This window comes from Macrotis lagotis, chromosome 1 (assembly GCF_037893015.1).
Source record: "Macrotis lagotis isolate mMagLag1 chromosome 1, bilby.v1.9.chrom.fasta, whole genome shotgun sequence".
Lineage (NCBI taxonomy): Eukaryota > Metazoa > Chordata > Mammalia > Peramelemorphia > Peramelidae > Macrotis > Macrotis lagotis.
The window spans coordinates 291,216,723-291,233,396 of NC_133658.1; the positions used below are offsets into that span (position 1 = coordinate 291,216,723).

The 16,674-nt window shown below is 37.9% G+C and overlaps 3 pseudogenes; all 3 read right to left on the bottom strand.

Annotated features, from left to right (window-relative positions):
• The window catches only part of LOC141493257 (sepiapterin reductase-like), a 4,185-nt pseudogene extending 3,540 nt beyond the window's left edge, over positions 1-645 (bottom strand).
• Positions 646-3,675: 3,030 nt separating this feature from the next.
• On the bottom strand, positions 3,676-10,223 carry LOC141493307 (sepiapterin reductase-like; annotated as a pseudogene).
• Positions 10,224-10,663: 440 nt separating this feature from the next.
• LOC141493370 (10 kDa heat shock protein, mitochondrial pseudogene) lies at positions 10,664-12,768 on the bottom strand (annotated as a pseudogene).
• Between the last annotated feature and the right edge of the window lie 3,906 nt (positions 12,769-16,674).

Here is a 16,674-nt window from a genome sequence, read left to right on the forward strand (position 1 = left end):
CGTTACGACTGTGGCTTGTACCCTGATAAAATCTGTAGGGGTTTCATTGGCTCGTTGTTTAAGACCAATAAGTTTCTCCCTTTCTGCCCCTTGGGCTTCTAGCTTTCCAAAGGCTCTAACATGGCAGAGTTGGATAGCTGCGAATACCATAGGCTGTAAATGTATTTGGTCTCTAGGTCTTTTCCATCTTCCTGTCCCTGTAATCATCTCATAAGCCTCATCAGGGTTGGTGATACCTCTCTCCTCTATATACTGTTCTGCCTCTCTCTTTACAAGGGCAGTAAAAGTAACTGCTTGCCCTGGAGTGAGCACTGCACCAGCAACCTCTTGCCAATCATAAGGGATCCAGGGCCATGCAGCAGTGGCATTAGTTAATAAATGTTTCACATATGGTGAAGAGGGGCCGTACTTGGCAACAGCTTCCTTGAGTTCTTTCAATACTTTAAAAGGAACTGGCTCATGACGGCGATTGCCACCCTGGCCATCATCAAAAACAGGACAAAGAGTTGGAGTAATACCCCAATCTTCCCAATCTACAATTTCCCCTTCTTCAGCAGCCGCTTTAAGACTGCGTGCTATGAGACTTCCTGGAGCAGGACCCCTAGAAGAGCCAAAGGTAAAACTGGCTCGGTGTTTCAGAGTCATGGCGGACAGAGAGGTGGAGACTTCTTCCTCATCTGTCTCTGCCTGTGGGTGTGGCCTAAACACTTCCTCCTTTCTCACTGTTTGCTGCGCCACAGTCCTGGGTCTTAATTTCTGCTGTGCCACAACCTTGATTCTAACTTCCTCCATATTCTTCCTAGCTCTTGCTCTGTCCTCCAAATAGCTACTTCCTCCTTCTTCTTCCCCAACTCCATATTTATTATGTTTCTTAAAAGTTTCTCTAAGTTCTGCCCAAGGATAAATCGGAGGAGGATTATTACAACCCTCCTCCTCAGAAGATTCTCCTAATGATTCTCCCACTTGTGTGCCAATTGTTTCTCGCCCACAGGGACGAGAACTCCCCTGTAACATTGTATTTATGAGAGAATAAAAGGAGAAGTCTTGTTCAGTTAGGATTCCAGGGCATGACTCATCAAAAGAAGCTAACTGTTGCCCAACTGTCTCCCAGTTCTCTTTGGTAATCCCTGAATGTTCTAACCAAGGGGAGAACCCCCACACCTTATTTACAAATTCACGACACTGCTTAATATGTGGCTTAAATTGATGCCGCTTTCCTAATTTTTATAACTGACAAGCTAGAACTGCCTTTTCTTCGGGTCTAATCAGGGGAAAACCCATTCCCTGCCCCATAACTTCGTCCCAGATTAATCTCAAGTTAATCTGAGGCTGTCCAGCTCTTCTCCCTGTTAAGGGAGGCCAGGCGGAAATTCCCTTGGTCCCTGTTCGGGCGCCAATTGCTCGGGGACCTATTCCGAGCCTTCCTGCTCGAGGACCTATCCCGAGCCTTCCTGCTCGGCCACACTACCCCGAGCCTTCGCCTGGATACATACCTTTCCCCGGTCTTCGGTCGTCACGGACCCGTCGGTCTTCGGACGCTGGACCCTCCTTTGGGGAAGGAGGGCAATAACTGGACAGAACACCCGGTTGCAGTCTAACAGCAGGTCTTTATTGCTTACATAGCAGCGAAAAAATGGCTCTCTCCTTCCCCAGTCCCATCCCTTATATAGTCTTCTGCTCCTCCCCCGAGCTCCTCCCCTGTTCCTCCCTCATGGGCGGAGCCATTCCTGTTACTGGGGCGTTCCCAGCACCCATGTGGGCGGGTTCACACCCCCAGGCGTCTCCTAACCCATAGGTGGCCAAGGTCCAGAGCTGGGTCCAGAGCACTGCACAAAAAAGTTTTTGTTTTATTTTAAAAAAAAGAGGAATATCTGTAATTTATATGTATATTTTAAGGACAGGTCCAGATTTTGGCTTGATTTAATTCAAAATTTAGTTCTGAAGAGAAAAGGAATAGGACTATATAAATTAAAAAACGTAGGGCCAGCTAGGTGCATAGTGGATAGAGCACTGGCCTTGGAGTCAGGAGGATCTGAGTTCAAATCAGACCTCAGACACTTAATTACCTAGCTGTGTAACCTTGGGCAAGTCACTTAACCACATTGCCTTGCCAAAAAAAAAACCCAAAATGTATTAAAGTGATATGATCACCTTTTTAATGAGATAACCATACATGGGTTGATTTTCTATGCATTACTAAGTTCATATATTGTTTAACTTGAGTTTTTTTAAGTTGAAAAAATACATAATTTGGATTATGATATTGTGATGTACATGACTGTTCTAGTAACAGGAAATAATTGGGAATTTTAAAATTGTGCTATTAACAGAATGAATGAATTAAGAAAAACTAAATTTTTATATATTGTTGCTTACTGTAACCACAGTTTTTGACATTTGACTCATGAATTTCATAAGATTGTTATATATAAAGAAAATCCTGTAATCATAAAGAAAAAAGGATTTTTAGAACCATCAAGTCATAATCTTTATCAAGAATTTTTTTTAGAAAATCTGATGGGCATTTAACAATTTTAGCCACCTGATTTTAGTAATTTATATTAATTTAATTGCCAATAAATGGGTTAATTATGTGATGTCACTCTTTAAAGTCAATGTTTGAAAGGAATTTGACTTAAATTTGTTTGTAAGAGTAATTTAGTTAGGCAGCAACAGGGTGGGGTGATGATCAACCTTGATGGACTTGTTCATTCCATCAGTGCAATCAGGGACAATTTTGGGCCTATCTGTGATGGAGAATGCCATCTGTATCCAGAGAAAGAATTGTGGAGGTTGAACAAAGACCAAAGACTATTACCTTCAATTTATTTGTTTGTTTGTTTATTTTTTATTTTTTACTTTCTCAGTATTTATTGAATTCTCTGAGGATGGGGGCAATCACAAAAGAAAACTGAAACACATTTTCATCCTAATGAATCTCTCTCTCTCTCTCTCTATCCCTTTCATACAGGAATGACATGATTTCAGCATGGAGCACTCCCAGTATGAGAGCTTCCTTGACCAAGACAGATAGTAACCAGTCTCAGAATTTAGCTTCAGGTCTTAGGAAGCTACTTGAGGGACAAACATGAGGTAACTTGTCCAGTCACAATAAATATCAGAATTGGATTTTGAACTCAGCTTGCTGACTGCAAGCCTAGCATTGTGTTCTATGTGCCTTTGAAAGAGTCACAAAATCACCTCTTCTTCCAGTATGGTCTCCCTTTTTACTCCCCCCCCCCAGAATTCTCCAATAGAATCACTCTATCCCTAACACTTCCAGTCTTGAGTAACCTGTACTCAGTAGGTTGGGCACCCAATGGGATCTTTAGGAAGGGGAAGAAAGAGACAATGCAGAATGGAGAAAAGAGTCAATTCTAGTGGAAGTCATATAAGAAATCAAAGGGAATGGAGGAGGCGAGGAGGGTACATCATGGCAGAGTGTAGAGCCCTGGACTGGGACTCTGAAGCCTTGGTTCAGAGACCCATTATGGCCTGGCTGACATGGAGTAGGTCTTCTGCCTTCTAATCCAAGGACTCTCTACTAAGTCATACCACCCCACCACCACCCCTCTCCATGAAAAGGTTGAGAGGCACTTGTGAAGAACAAGGAGGGGGAAAACAGGATGACAGGGGAAGGTGAATTGGTACCCAGATGGTGGAGGGCAACCAGTCCTATTCATCATAATAATCAATGTGGGTGCCTGACTCAAAAGGTCCAAGAGCTTCTGGACAGAGACAGAGCTGTCCAGCAGGGACTGGTTCTCTTTCAAATTGTTGATTATCTGTCACAACTCCAAGTTCTTGATTTTCTGTTGGGCTTCCTAATGCATGTCAGTGTCCAGAGGGCCTGGGGCATAGCTCAGCACCCACACACTGTATTCTTCCTCTGCCAAGACTCTGAATATCATGTCTTGGCCAGCCTTGCTAGCAAAATAGAGTCTCCAGCTCTTGAAGGGTTTCAGAGCACAGAGAGAAGAGGTGTTCACCACAGTTTGTTTCAGACCAGGATTGGGGGGAAAGACCTTGAGGAGCCTTGAGGTCAGGCAAAGAGTGGAGGCTACATTCAGAGCCCAGTAGCCATTGACTTCTGTTGGGTCAGCAAAATCCACGACAATTTTAGACACATCCCCTAAGGTACCTTGGGGAGGCAAGCATTAGAGCCGGCCCAGGATCGGCCTAGTCTCCATCTAGGGACCTCCTTCTGTACTCTATTACCTTCAATTTAGAAAAAAAAGAAACCTGTTATCTTATTATGTAATTTTGCTATCCCATACTTTATTTTTCTTTCTTAAGGATATGATTTCTCTCTCATCACATTCAACTTAGATCAATGTATACCAATGGAAACAATGTAAAGACTGCCTTCTATGGGGGGGTGGAGGGGGGGGAAGCAAGAATAGGGGAAAAAATTGTAAAACTCAATAAATAAAACTTTCTTAAGAATAGAACAAAAGAGTAATTTAGTTAGATATATTTCTCAATGTATTAAATCAACAGACCCTTTTTTATCATATCTTGAAGTTCAAGGAAGGTGGCACATAGGAATTCTGTAGAAATTGGGATTTATTACCTGTGAAGAATTTGTGGGATTAATTTATAATACTTAAAAATAAATTTTATACCAATTTAGGTTTGATAAATTCCAATTTCCAAATTTTTTTTGCTTTAAGATTGAACAAGAGGGGCAGCTAGGTGGCACAGTGGATAGAGCACTAGTCTTGGAGTCAGGAGGACCTGAGTTCAAATATGATCTCAGACACTAATTTACACTTATTAATTACCTAGCTGTGTGACCTTGGGCAAGTCACTGAACCCCATTTGCCTTGCAAAATCCTAAAAAAAAATTGAATAAGAAAGATGTCCATCACTTTGCAAATTCATAATTAATATATTATCCTTTTTTAACATCAGGGATTTTTATTACCATTTTTAAAAAGAGAACTCAGAAAAAGACTTTTGTAAAAATTATTTTATGTATTTTGTATAGGGTCTACTGGATTTTCAAATCTGTAAACTAATTTACTGCAAATAATGTGATGATATTCGCTTTTGGCTGTCATGGAAAAGTTTCTATTTTTTTAAGTTTACTGTTTATGAAACAATTAACTGTTGGGCTACTATTAAGTGCATTTAAAGTTTGCAAATAGAAAAATTCTCACTATGTTTTGAAATTATCATGTGTGAGATTAAGTTCCTGAGAAATCTCATTTTCTTTTTAAGACTGATATGCTTATTTGGGTAAAAGTGAATAAACATGAAATTACTGGATGTTATACTACTATGGCAAATAAGATCTGTAGTCATTTTGCATAGAACGGAAGTAAAAATAAATCTGTAGTCATTTCGCATGGAATGGAAGTTGTAAATGTCCCATGGTCAAATGAGGAATATTAAAGAACTTCCCTTCATATCCTCTGAAGAAATGTAAAGTTAAAAAGGCCCTCTATTTCTTTTGGTCTGCAGGTGGCATTTTGTACCCCCTTAGACTCAAAAAGAAAAAAAGAGGGGATTGATATAAGATTTAAGTATTTTATAACTGTAGTTTTGCATTTTAAAATATGGTAGTAATAATCAAACATATTATGAATAATATTCTCAAGTATTTATGTATGTATATATCAGTTTAAAAATTTTTACTATTTATTATTTCTTTCTCCATTTTTCCTGCAATGATATCACCTTTGTATGTGTTGATTGTTACATTTAAAATTCAGAACATCTGTTTCATACGCAAGTATTAAAGCATATTAACTGAAAATTTTAAAGAAAATTTTTGTTTCTATGTGTTACATGTTTCAAATTTTTTGTGGTAAAATCACCTGTGCAACATCGATAACATTTTGTGATTTTTTCATGTAATGTTTATTGTTAACACTATATGATCATAATCAAAATATGGCACAATTTCTGATCCTTTAGTCTATGGAGTTTAGAGAGGAATCTCTGTCTGAGTATAGGAAATAATTATAAAAAGTTTTCATGAGAATGAAATTGGCTATCTTAAGTCTGAAATCCAGGTATTAAAAGAAAAATGCTGGTGCATCATAGTCCATAGAAACCAGAAAAGAAAAAAAAAAAACTCAAGGGGTTTTGTTGAAATTTACAAGTGAAAGAGTCATTGGGATAAGAGTTGAAAGGGTGACTTTTCCTTATGATCTGAGGTTAGACCCTTTCTGACTCAGTTTCCCATGAATGTGACATTCAGAAAAATGTCTCTTACCTGATAGGTCTGGCTACCTACAAGAGCTCTGCCTGGAACAGACATTTAAAATACATAAGGGACCATTGATTTTCCTTTTATGTCCCTGACCTTTATAGTAAATTGCTATAATCTTGTCAGACAATCAATATTAAAATCAAGTATAGAAATTTAAATGATTTGGTCTACCATTATCTAAAATTCAAATTGACAGTCAAGTTAGTGAGTATTTTGGAATCATGTTTATAGTGAAATCCTCATTGTTATGGAAGGGTATTCATCAAGATCTCAGAAATTTCCAAAATTTCATTTAATGATGATCCTAAGTGTGATTGTTTAAAATATTAAGAAATTTTAACAAAAAAGGAAAATATGAGTAATCTGGATTGAAGAAATCTCTGAAGCTACATCCTAAATCATAGAACTGTATCAAGTGTTACAGAAGAAATGAATCTGAATCTCTTGCCTTTGTTATTTTGTATTTCGTATCTGTATTATCTATACAATCAAAAAAAGGAATTGCCAGGTAGTTAGGTGGTACAGTGGATAGAACACTGGCCCTGGAGTCAGGAATATCTGAGTTCAAATCCGGCCTCAGACTCTAAATAATTACCTAGCTGTGTGGCCTTGGCCAAGCCACTTAACCCCATTTGCCTTGTAAAAAAAAAAGGAATTGCCCCCCTTTTGAATGTCTGTATTTTTTTAAAATTGTGATTATATTACTCATATGTATTACCATTATGGATCTTACATTACTTGCCTATGGTTCTTTTTTTTTTTAAAGTTTTTTTAGTTTTTGCAAGACAGTAGGGTTAAGTGATTTGTCCAAGGTCACACAACTAGGTAATTATTAAGTGTCTGAGGTCGGATTTGAACTCAGGTACTCCTGACTCCAGGGCCAGTGCTCTTATCCACTGTGCCACCTAACTTTGCCCCTTGCCCATGGTTCTTTTTTTTTTTTTTAAGATTTTTGCAAGGCAAATGGGGTTAAGTGGCTTGCCCAAGGCCACACAGCTAGGTAATTATTAAATGTCTGAGACTGGATTTGAACCCAGGTACTCTGAACTCCAAGGCCGGTGCTTTATCCACTGTGCCACCTAGCCACCCCCTGTCTCTAGAAAAATCTGAAGGCAGGCTTTGTCAGTGTGAAACAGCTCTTTTAATTTGCATCCACAAAGTTGACTTTCAAGTTGTGTAAACAATCAGAGTAAAGGCCATCTTGAGAAGGCAGGAAACTGTCCTGATTATCTAGATAAGAGACTGAATAAATTCTTATCTTTATGACATTTTGGAAGAAAAGGAGACAGTAGTTCTGGGGCTGATGGGATCTTTGTCACTTCTGACATAGAACAGACTTTATGAGTTAGATAATCATAAAGTAATCAATGACATTTTTATGTACAAATGTGTAATCTTATTGGTTGGCTGCCAAAAGTTTTATGATCCTTGGTTAAAATTCTCTAAATATTGATTATTCAGTTAGTTCTTTATTGGCACTTGTAAGGATGCCATCTACCCATGAGTTTTGGTAAGATCCTAAAGAATAAAAACCTCATTTGTTATTTGTTGTTTCATGTAAAAAATTTTTTTTTATTTAAGGCAGTGGGTTAAGTGACTTGCCCAAGTTCACACAGCTAGGGAATTAAGTGTCTGTGGCTGAATTTGAACTCAAATCCTCCTGACTCCAGTGCTGATGCTCTGTCTACTGCGCCACCTAACTGTCCCAATAAAGTCTTGCAGAATGAAGGAAAAGTCACTCTTCCTACTCAAGGGATCAATCAAGCTTTCCAGCAGAAATGTCTCATTTAGCATGAAGACATAACAGAGAACTACCTTCAAAGTGGGATTTTAGAGGACATAGGTAGTTTTCTCTAACTCCATGTAGGTATGGGAAATTTTGTCATTAGAACTATATCCCAAGGATATAGATCCATTGGAGTATTGAGTCTTTCTTTGCTGCCAGTAACAAAAGACTCAGTGCTCTAAGGGATCTGCGATTTTAACAATCTTTCTCAATAATGCAAATTTTTAACCCATCCATGCTTGCACATCCTTGTTTGACTCTTATGAATACAAAAGATAATATTTGTAAAGGATTTTGTAAACTGTCAAGTGTTTTATAATGGATATTGTTTTTATTATCTCTGTGGTCCCATAATTACCATATTTCCCCATGTAGAAGATTACACCCTTTTTTGAAAAAGTTGGGGTCTAAAAACTAGTAATGATGATCCTAAATGTGATTGTCTAAAATATTAAGAAATTTTAACAAAAAAGAAAAATCTCTATGAGTAATCTGGATTGAAGAAATCCCTTATACAGTATTTATAGATTTTTTTTACTTGCATTTCCCATTTTTTTGGACTTGTTTTCTTTGCATTCATTGTTTTGCATTTGTTACTGGTATATTAGGTTATGTTTTGCCACATTCTTCCCAGAAATGGCTCAGAAAAGATTTTTGAGCAGTGCTGAATTCAAATTCAAAGTGATTCAGTTTGCAAAAGTGAATGGAAGGGGTGGCTAGGTGATGCAGAGGGTAGAGCACCTGCCCTGGAGTCAGGAGTACTTGAGTTCAAATCTGACCCCAGACATTTAATAATTACCTAGCTGTGTGGCCTTGGGCAAGCCACTTAACCCACATTTGCCTTGCAAAAACTAAAAATAAAAAAAAAAGTGAATGGAAATCATGCTGCTGAACATCTGTCTGGTCTCCTCCAACTGAGAAAACAATCCAAGACTGGCTATGGGAAGAACAAACCCTCCTGAAATGCCATGGCAGAAAAAGTTCATGAGAGCTAAGTCAGCCAAATGGCCTAATGTAGAGAGGGAATTGAAGAGATGTACTGAAGAACAAAGGACAATTGGAATTCCTATGTTCACAAAGATGGTTCAGCAGGAGGCAAGAAGAATTGCTGGTGAAAAAGAAGTGACTGATTTCAAAAGAGGACACAATTGGTGCTTCAGGTTCATGAAATGGAATGAACTGAGCACGCACCAGATTTGCCCAAAAGATTCCTGAAAGCTATAAGCAGAAGGTCCTTTAATTTCATGATGAATAAAATTTTAATTCAATAACTTTATGTACTACTTTTTTTTCACATTTTGGGCCCCAAAATTAAGGTGCATCATATACATGGGAACATCTTATACATGGGAATGTCTTATACATTGGGAAATATGGTATGGTACAGGGTGTCTGCCCTACATACTGGGGGCCTTCCTAATATTTCCTTGAGATTGTGTAGATACCAAGAACAGGGGAGCTCATGGCCCAACTATGAACTATTTCTCATTCTTGGTACTTTTAGAAGTACTATATAAATGCTAGCTAATTGTGAACAAACCCTCATGGATAGATTTTGTGTGGACTTAGAGGGATGAAATTAATCTTTATTTTATATTAACCTTAAATTGAAATTTAATATCTTCAATTATGAGTTTCTGCAACAAATCACAGTATTATTAGTATTAGTACCTGTGACTTTGCTATATTTTCAAATTCCATTACAATGATTGCATATATCTCCAAATATCATTTATGCCCATCACTACTTCAAAATTATCTTAATTATATATATATCATAGATATTAGATATTATATAGTTATAACACACTGCTATATATTATTTAACAAATTTGATTTATTGATAGAAAATTATTTCACGATTTCTAAGAAGGACATATAGTTTTCATCAGATAGCTCAAGGAATCCATGACAAAAAGATTCAGAATCTGCCCAAACTGGATCATGGCATAAGGCCCAAGGAGTATTTAATAGGATTACCCGTGATAACCAATGGGGCTCATTACCCCATCACCCTCTTTACCTGTTATTGCCCAGAATTTCCCCACTCTACTTCCTTCTCCTAGTATTATCATGGTGGAAGCTCCCAACTTCTCTTCTGCTCCAGGCTATTTTTATTTGTCCTTCATTCTCCATGAGTTCCAAGACATCAGGGACGTGATGCCATGACATGCAATTGAATAGGAATAAGCTATCTTTACCTGTAGTAGCAGCCATGTGGGCAAAACTCTTCCTGCCCTCTGTATATGCATACACTGCTGGTCAGATCACCTTAGGTCTGGGGCAGACAGTGAATAAGAGTGCTACATCCTCTTTTTTTTTGTTTTGTTTTTGTTTCTCATAAAATGAGCAAGTGTGAATGAGTTATTAGCTGTATAATAGGTCTCATTATATTACCTTTTCCTCCCTAAACTCATCCCTCTTCTGCATTTTCCTATTTTTATTGAGGTGCTCTTATTTCTTATACTCATTTCTTTTTTTATTTATACATTTTTTATTTGGAAATGTTCATATCAATGCAGAGAAATTGGATTTTAGAGACACAAGATATCCATTTATTATAAAACGAGAGACCTGGAAATTATTTACATGATGAAACAAAGATTTCAGAACTTCAGTGGAATGGGCAACTCTCAGACGCCACTTCATTAGTGATTTCAGTCCAGATATTTCCCCAGAATGTCACTATCTTTAAATAAGAAATAGTCCTTGTCCTCTATAACTACTTTGGTGCCACCATATTCTGGAAGAAGAACTTTGTCTCCAACTTTCACACTAACTGGCTGAATCTCTCCACTCTTTCCTTTGGATCCTGATCTAACAGCCACTACCGTGGCTTGTAATACTTTGACTTGAGACTTCTCTGGAAGCATGATACCTCCCTTGGTAACAGTCTCAGCAGCACTCCTTTCCACCAAAACTCTGTCAAGGAGGGGAAAAAATCTTTCTCAAAGCCTGCCCTGCAATGACTCCCGCCGCGGCCTGCAGCTCGCTGTCCTGCTCCGTCTATTCGCTTGGTCCCTCCTGGGCACCCACAGACTCTATACTCTTATTTCCATATCCGATAGTACAACTTTGGTCTCATCCTCAACTCCTCATTCTTCCTTTCTCTACATATCTAATATGTTGCTACCATGTCAATCAAACCTTTACAATGTGCCTATTTACATTGTTCTTCTCTCTACTCATATAGCTACTGCCCTAGGTGAGATCTTTCTTAGATTACCCTAATAGTCTCCTCAAGTTTTCCTTCTGAAGTCTTTCCCTATTCCATAGCTGCCACATTTTTATTTCTAATCAGATATAACCATGTAATTTCCCTACTCATGTACCTTCCTGTTGACTCTAGGATCAGATATTATGTTATTTTTATGTCATTGACTTTTAATTTCTATTTTTGTATCATTTTTATAATATGCACAATTGTTAGTACACTACTACAAATACATAATTTATAAATAAGTATCATCTATGTAGGTATATTCCCAATTTTTTACTGATAGTTCATAATAAAAGCAATTCCAAGACCCTCTATCCTTGTTTTGTCTTGTCATGGTGACCAAGCCCAGTGTGGCAGAGGTGACCCAATTGCATAGAAAAGTCCTCTTATTTTTATACCTCTGAATCTCTCTTTTCCAACATGAGCAAGTGATCATCTTATGACTATTTAGTCAATGGAGATGATCTACTCTTTATCCAACCTATGATACTCCCTTCTCCTCCCACCCTGGCTAATATGTCATTTCTGGTCTCAAGAGCAAGGTTTATCAACTAATGAGATTTTGTATTTTGTGATATTGCTTTTGCATATTTGATTATGAAACCTTCTAAAAACAAGATACTGGGAGAAAAACATATTTTAGTTTGTGAGGAAGATCTGAGTTCACTTTATTAGAGGGACCCTTGAATAAAGTGCCTCAGAGCTCTACCTCAATTTCTTTTATTGTACATTGGATAATTTTAATACTCACAAGGTGAACTGGTTTGGGAAAGACTTGAAATAAGGTGACAACTTAGGTTGTTGCAGATAAAAGGTGATGAGAGCTTGAACTAAGATGGTAGCTGGGTCTAAGTTGGTAGCTAGGTGAACAGAGAGAAAGGGTCAGATGTGAAAGATATGATGTGATGAAAGAGGTGAAAAATTAGCATAGAAGTGGCAAGATTTGGCACCTACTTAGTTATATGGGATAGTAACTTCAGAGAGAATAGTTTCGTTTGAGTAATTATAGAAGCAAAGAGTTTAGGACTACAAAAAGTTAAGGCATGAATGAGAGGAGAGAATGGAGAGGAATACATAGAGATATAGGCTGCTATTTTCTTAATAAAGTAAGGGGCAAGGAATTCAGCTGAGAGGACCTGGGTGAAGAAGTATAGACAAGTTGAGGAAGAAAGAGTTTTTGGGACAAGTGAGATCAAGAATCAATTAAGGAGGAATAAAGGATTTTCTAAAGTTGTATAAACATGGATTTGTAATGAACCCAGTTAACATGATTATGTGACTTCCTTCCATTGTGTTCAAAAACTAGTGAGTAGTGCTGGTAGAAGCTGGTGGAAATCAACCAGGGCTGAGATTTGGCCAAGAGATTAGTGGTTGTAGGACATAAGCACATCTGGGACTGGGGTAAAAAGGTTCAAGTGTGGTTGATAATGAAAAGTTTCTTATTTTTAAAAAAATGTGTGTGTATGTGTATGTGTGTGTGTGTGTGTATATATATATATATATATGCAAACACATATAATACATATACCTGATACTTTCCATCTTTAGTTTATTATCCTCCTAAATCTATCTTTAAATGTTTTTGGATTGATTAAATTGGCATTCTTTGTGATAAAATGAGCTGGGAGAAATGTACTCAACAATTGGGGAATAGCTAAACAAATGAGGGCATGTCAGTGTAATGGAATGTTACTGTGTCATAAGGAATGCCAAATGTAAAGAATTAGAGAAACATGAAAAGACTTGTATCAAGAGATGCAGACCAAACAAACCAGAGTCAAAAGAATAACATACATAGTAACTACAGCAATGTAATAAAATCAGCAATGACAGATAATAAAACCCAGCTCAAATATAAAAGTCAAATGCCAGTGCCTTACTATTGAAGTTAAAGAATCCATCCTTTCTATTTTCAATCATAAACTAACTTTCCAAGAAATATATAATATAGTGGGATTTGTTTGATTGTTGGCAAGGATCTGTGATGCTAAAACAAACTTTGTCAAAATTTTTAAATTTTGCCATTTGTGATTCATTTCTTTTGACTTTAAAGGTTTTCTTTTCTTCTAAAACAAGGGTGGGGAAATTTATTTTCTGCCAAGGGCCATTTGGATATAACATCATTCTTGATCTATATTTAGTTAAACAATTCACCCCAAAAAGTTAACAGATTCATTGAGTTTTGAGTCCCACCTGTATTTGCCTTGACAATGCCAGGCCAAGATGACCTGTAGGCCAGACTTTCTGCCCCTATTCTAAAAAGTGTAATAGTTTCCTAAAAATGTAAATATTCTGGGAGAGGTAGCATATTAAGCAACAGCAGATAAACCTTTCTTGGGAATTTAATGATAGTCCCTTGAAAAGGGGAGGAAGGAGAAGTAAGGATATTGAGAAAAGAGCTAGAAAATGGTCAAAGATTTTGCCTTCTTTGAAGATTTCTCTCTGTAAACTTGAAAACTCTTAGAAAGTTGAATTATTTTATTTACCATTATTCCAGTTTTATTAACAGCAATAGCTTTGCTCCTGAACAAAGTCCATGGATACTGAAGACTAGAGGCCAGACAAGTTAACCTAGCTGGAGCAACAAGGCAATGTGAGAAAAGATGCATACATGTGCTAGGCAGGTCAGACACCTTTCACCACTTAAACCACCTTCTCTCCTTGCATCCCAGGACTGTGAACCCAAGAGTTGGAATAGTGGTGTCCTCACTCCCACCCTTAGACTATGGCCTTACTTTCAGTCCAACCTCTGCAGGCATCTTCCAGGGGAGCAGCTTCTGGAGAAGGGGTCCTTTATCCCTGTCACAACCAACAGCAGTGTCATCAATGGAAAGTCCAAGGAAGTGATAGAATGCTCCTCTCACCATGGGAAGAATACATGTTTAATGATACTCTTTGGTCCCATGTCCTGATAGTACTAGAAAAGGAGGCAATAGGGGGACTATTAGACTTTAGAATTGGAAGAAATCTTGGAGATTATCTAATCCCTTTATTTTTAGCTATTTGTAGATCCAAAATTCTTGGACTTTCTTCAAAATACAAAAAGATTCAAATTACCAGTTTTTAGCAGATCAGCCATGTACAAATATAGACACTAGCCATGCTAAATCTTGGGATGAACTTTTTATTTCTTTGGGATATGGCTCTTCTTCAATTGATAGTATTGTATATAGACTGTTCATATGACTTCATTTCCCATGATACTTGAGATTCAGTTACCTCATCTGTAAAATGAAGGGGTTAGACTAAATAATGTCTAAGGTCTCTTTCAGTTCCAGATCAAATGAACCTACAAGAGTGTCTCCCAGATGGCTGTGTGTGAGCCCATAGCATTGTGATGTCACCAAGTGAAAATGCCTATGGGGGAGGGGGGAGGCACTATGAAGTAGGGCACTTAGTAACTGGTGCTTTAATAGCTTCTAGGGGTGAGTGGACAAAATGGCAAAAATGACCTACAAATAGGTTAGAGAGAGAGGGATAGTTCAGCCCAAATGAAGACCTTACTAGCTTGGAAACATTTCTATGTATTTCCTTCTGATAGTGTCAATAGCATCATTTTTTATAAAATTAGTTGTTAATTCACAGAGTTTTGATGTAAAAAAAATAATCTGTGAGATTTAAAATTTATGAGGTTATTTTTAGAGCATTGTGTACAATTGTCATTTATAAAGGACATGAAGAAGTTGAAATAGGTCCACAAGTGAGCAATAAAAATGATTAAAGATATTGCCTAAGAGGAAAGACTTAATAGAACTGGGGATATTTAGCCTAAGAAATGACTGAAGGGTGACTTCAAGTATATGAAGTGTTATTATAAAGGGGATGTTCACCAGCTGTTTTGTTTCCTCAGAGAAAAAGGAAATGTTTTTAACTGTAATAATACAGTAATAATAAGAGCTGACATTTACTTAGCATTTTTTAAAATTGCAAATTATTTGCTTGTGACGATCTGGATTTCACCACTATGACTCAGCTTCACTCTGGAATTTTCCTAAACGTCTGAGACCTCTTCACCCTGGAACATTCCTCTACCATGTGAATTCTTTCTGAGGAGGGGCTGAGGCTATCCAATCTTTGTTTTCCTTCTGGCTGTGCTTTGACTTTTTCTGGACTTTGCCACCATGCACTCTGACAGTACTTTCTCCCTCTACCCATCCCACTTTTTATGTGTTACTTTCTCCTATTAGAAAGTAAACTCCTCCATGTCAGGGACTGTCATTTTTTGTTTGCTTATTTGATTGGTTTGTTTGTTTCGCTTGTATTTATTATTCCAGTGCTTAACACAGTGTCTATACCTCTCTAGGTAACATGCTTCATCTATGGAGACTGACTGGGAAGAGTTAAGAGATAAATCAGAAAAACAGTCCATGGACAATTAATGTCACCTTTATTCTGCCATTTATTAACTTTGCATTTCATTAATCATAGAGTTCTTCATCCAAATTTCCGATGATCTATAGTTGTATTGATAATGGCCATCTGTAGAGGAGTGGCACCTACTGTCTGGCAAAATATTTCCCAGACCCCAAAGATGAAAGAAGGTTTAATATATTTGAAAGATTAATCATGGGATGGGATGAACTCTCCTCCTTTTTTGTTGTCTTCCTCTTGTGTGGGGTCATGATGAGGAGAGTTTCAGAGCAGACTAGAAGCATTGTAGCTCTAGGAAAATGAGGAGAAAACCTGTTCTGAATCTTCTCCTATAACCCTGCCCTCTATCAAAGGATCCAATTAGAGGGGGAATGGGTACTTATGAGATAAGAGGACCAGGCAGATTCAATTTTGAAGCTTAATGAGATTTTTCCAATGATGCTCCCTCTTATACGCAATAGTTGTTTAGGCACTCCATCTCAGAATCTGCATTCATCCCAGATCAGTAAAGAATAAAAGCAACTGGGTAGTATAATGGTTAGATTCAGGTAAGATTCAGGTTGGATTCAGAAAAACATCTGTTTAAATCTCGTGTTAGCATTTTTTTCTTTACTTCTTTCAAGGGGCTGGGATTGGATGGCCTGTCCGGGACCGTAGGGCCCAGAGGATGCTGGGCCTAAGGGGTGGTATGTGGGCTCAGGGCCTCTTGGCCCCAGGGCCAGGGAACTGTCTGCTGCACTCAGCTACCCTACAGCACATTTAAGAAGAGGGACAGCGTGAAAGGAGAGAGAAAATATAGTATATGGTAGTGGGGGAGTACGAATGGAGGGTGTTGCGATCAGCAATGGCAACGGTGGAAGAATATGGAAGTAGCTTTTGTGATGGACTTATCATAAAGAATGTGATCCACCTGCAACAGAGCTGGTGGTGTTGGAACACAGACTGAAGTACATTTATTATTATTATTTTTTGGGGGGGTTCCAGGGCAGATGGGGTTGGGTGGCTTGCCCGGGGCCTCACAGTTGGGTGATTGTTGGGTGTCTGAGGGTAGATTTGGACCTGGGTGCTCCTGGTTCC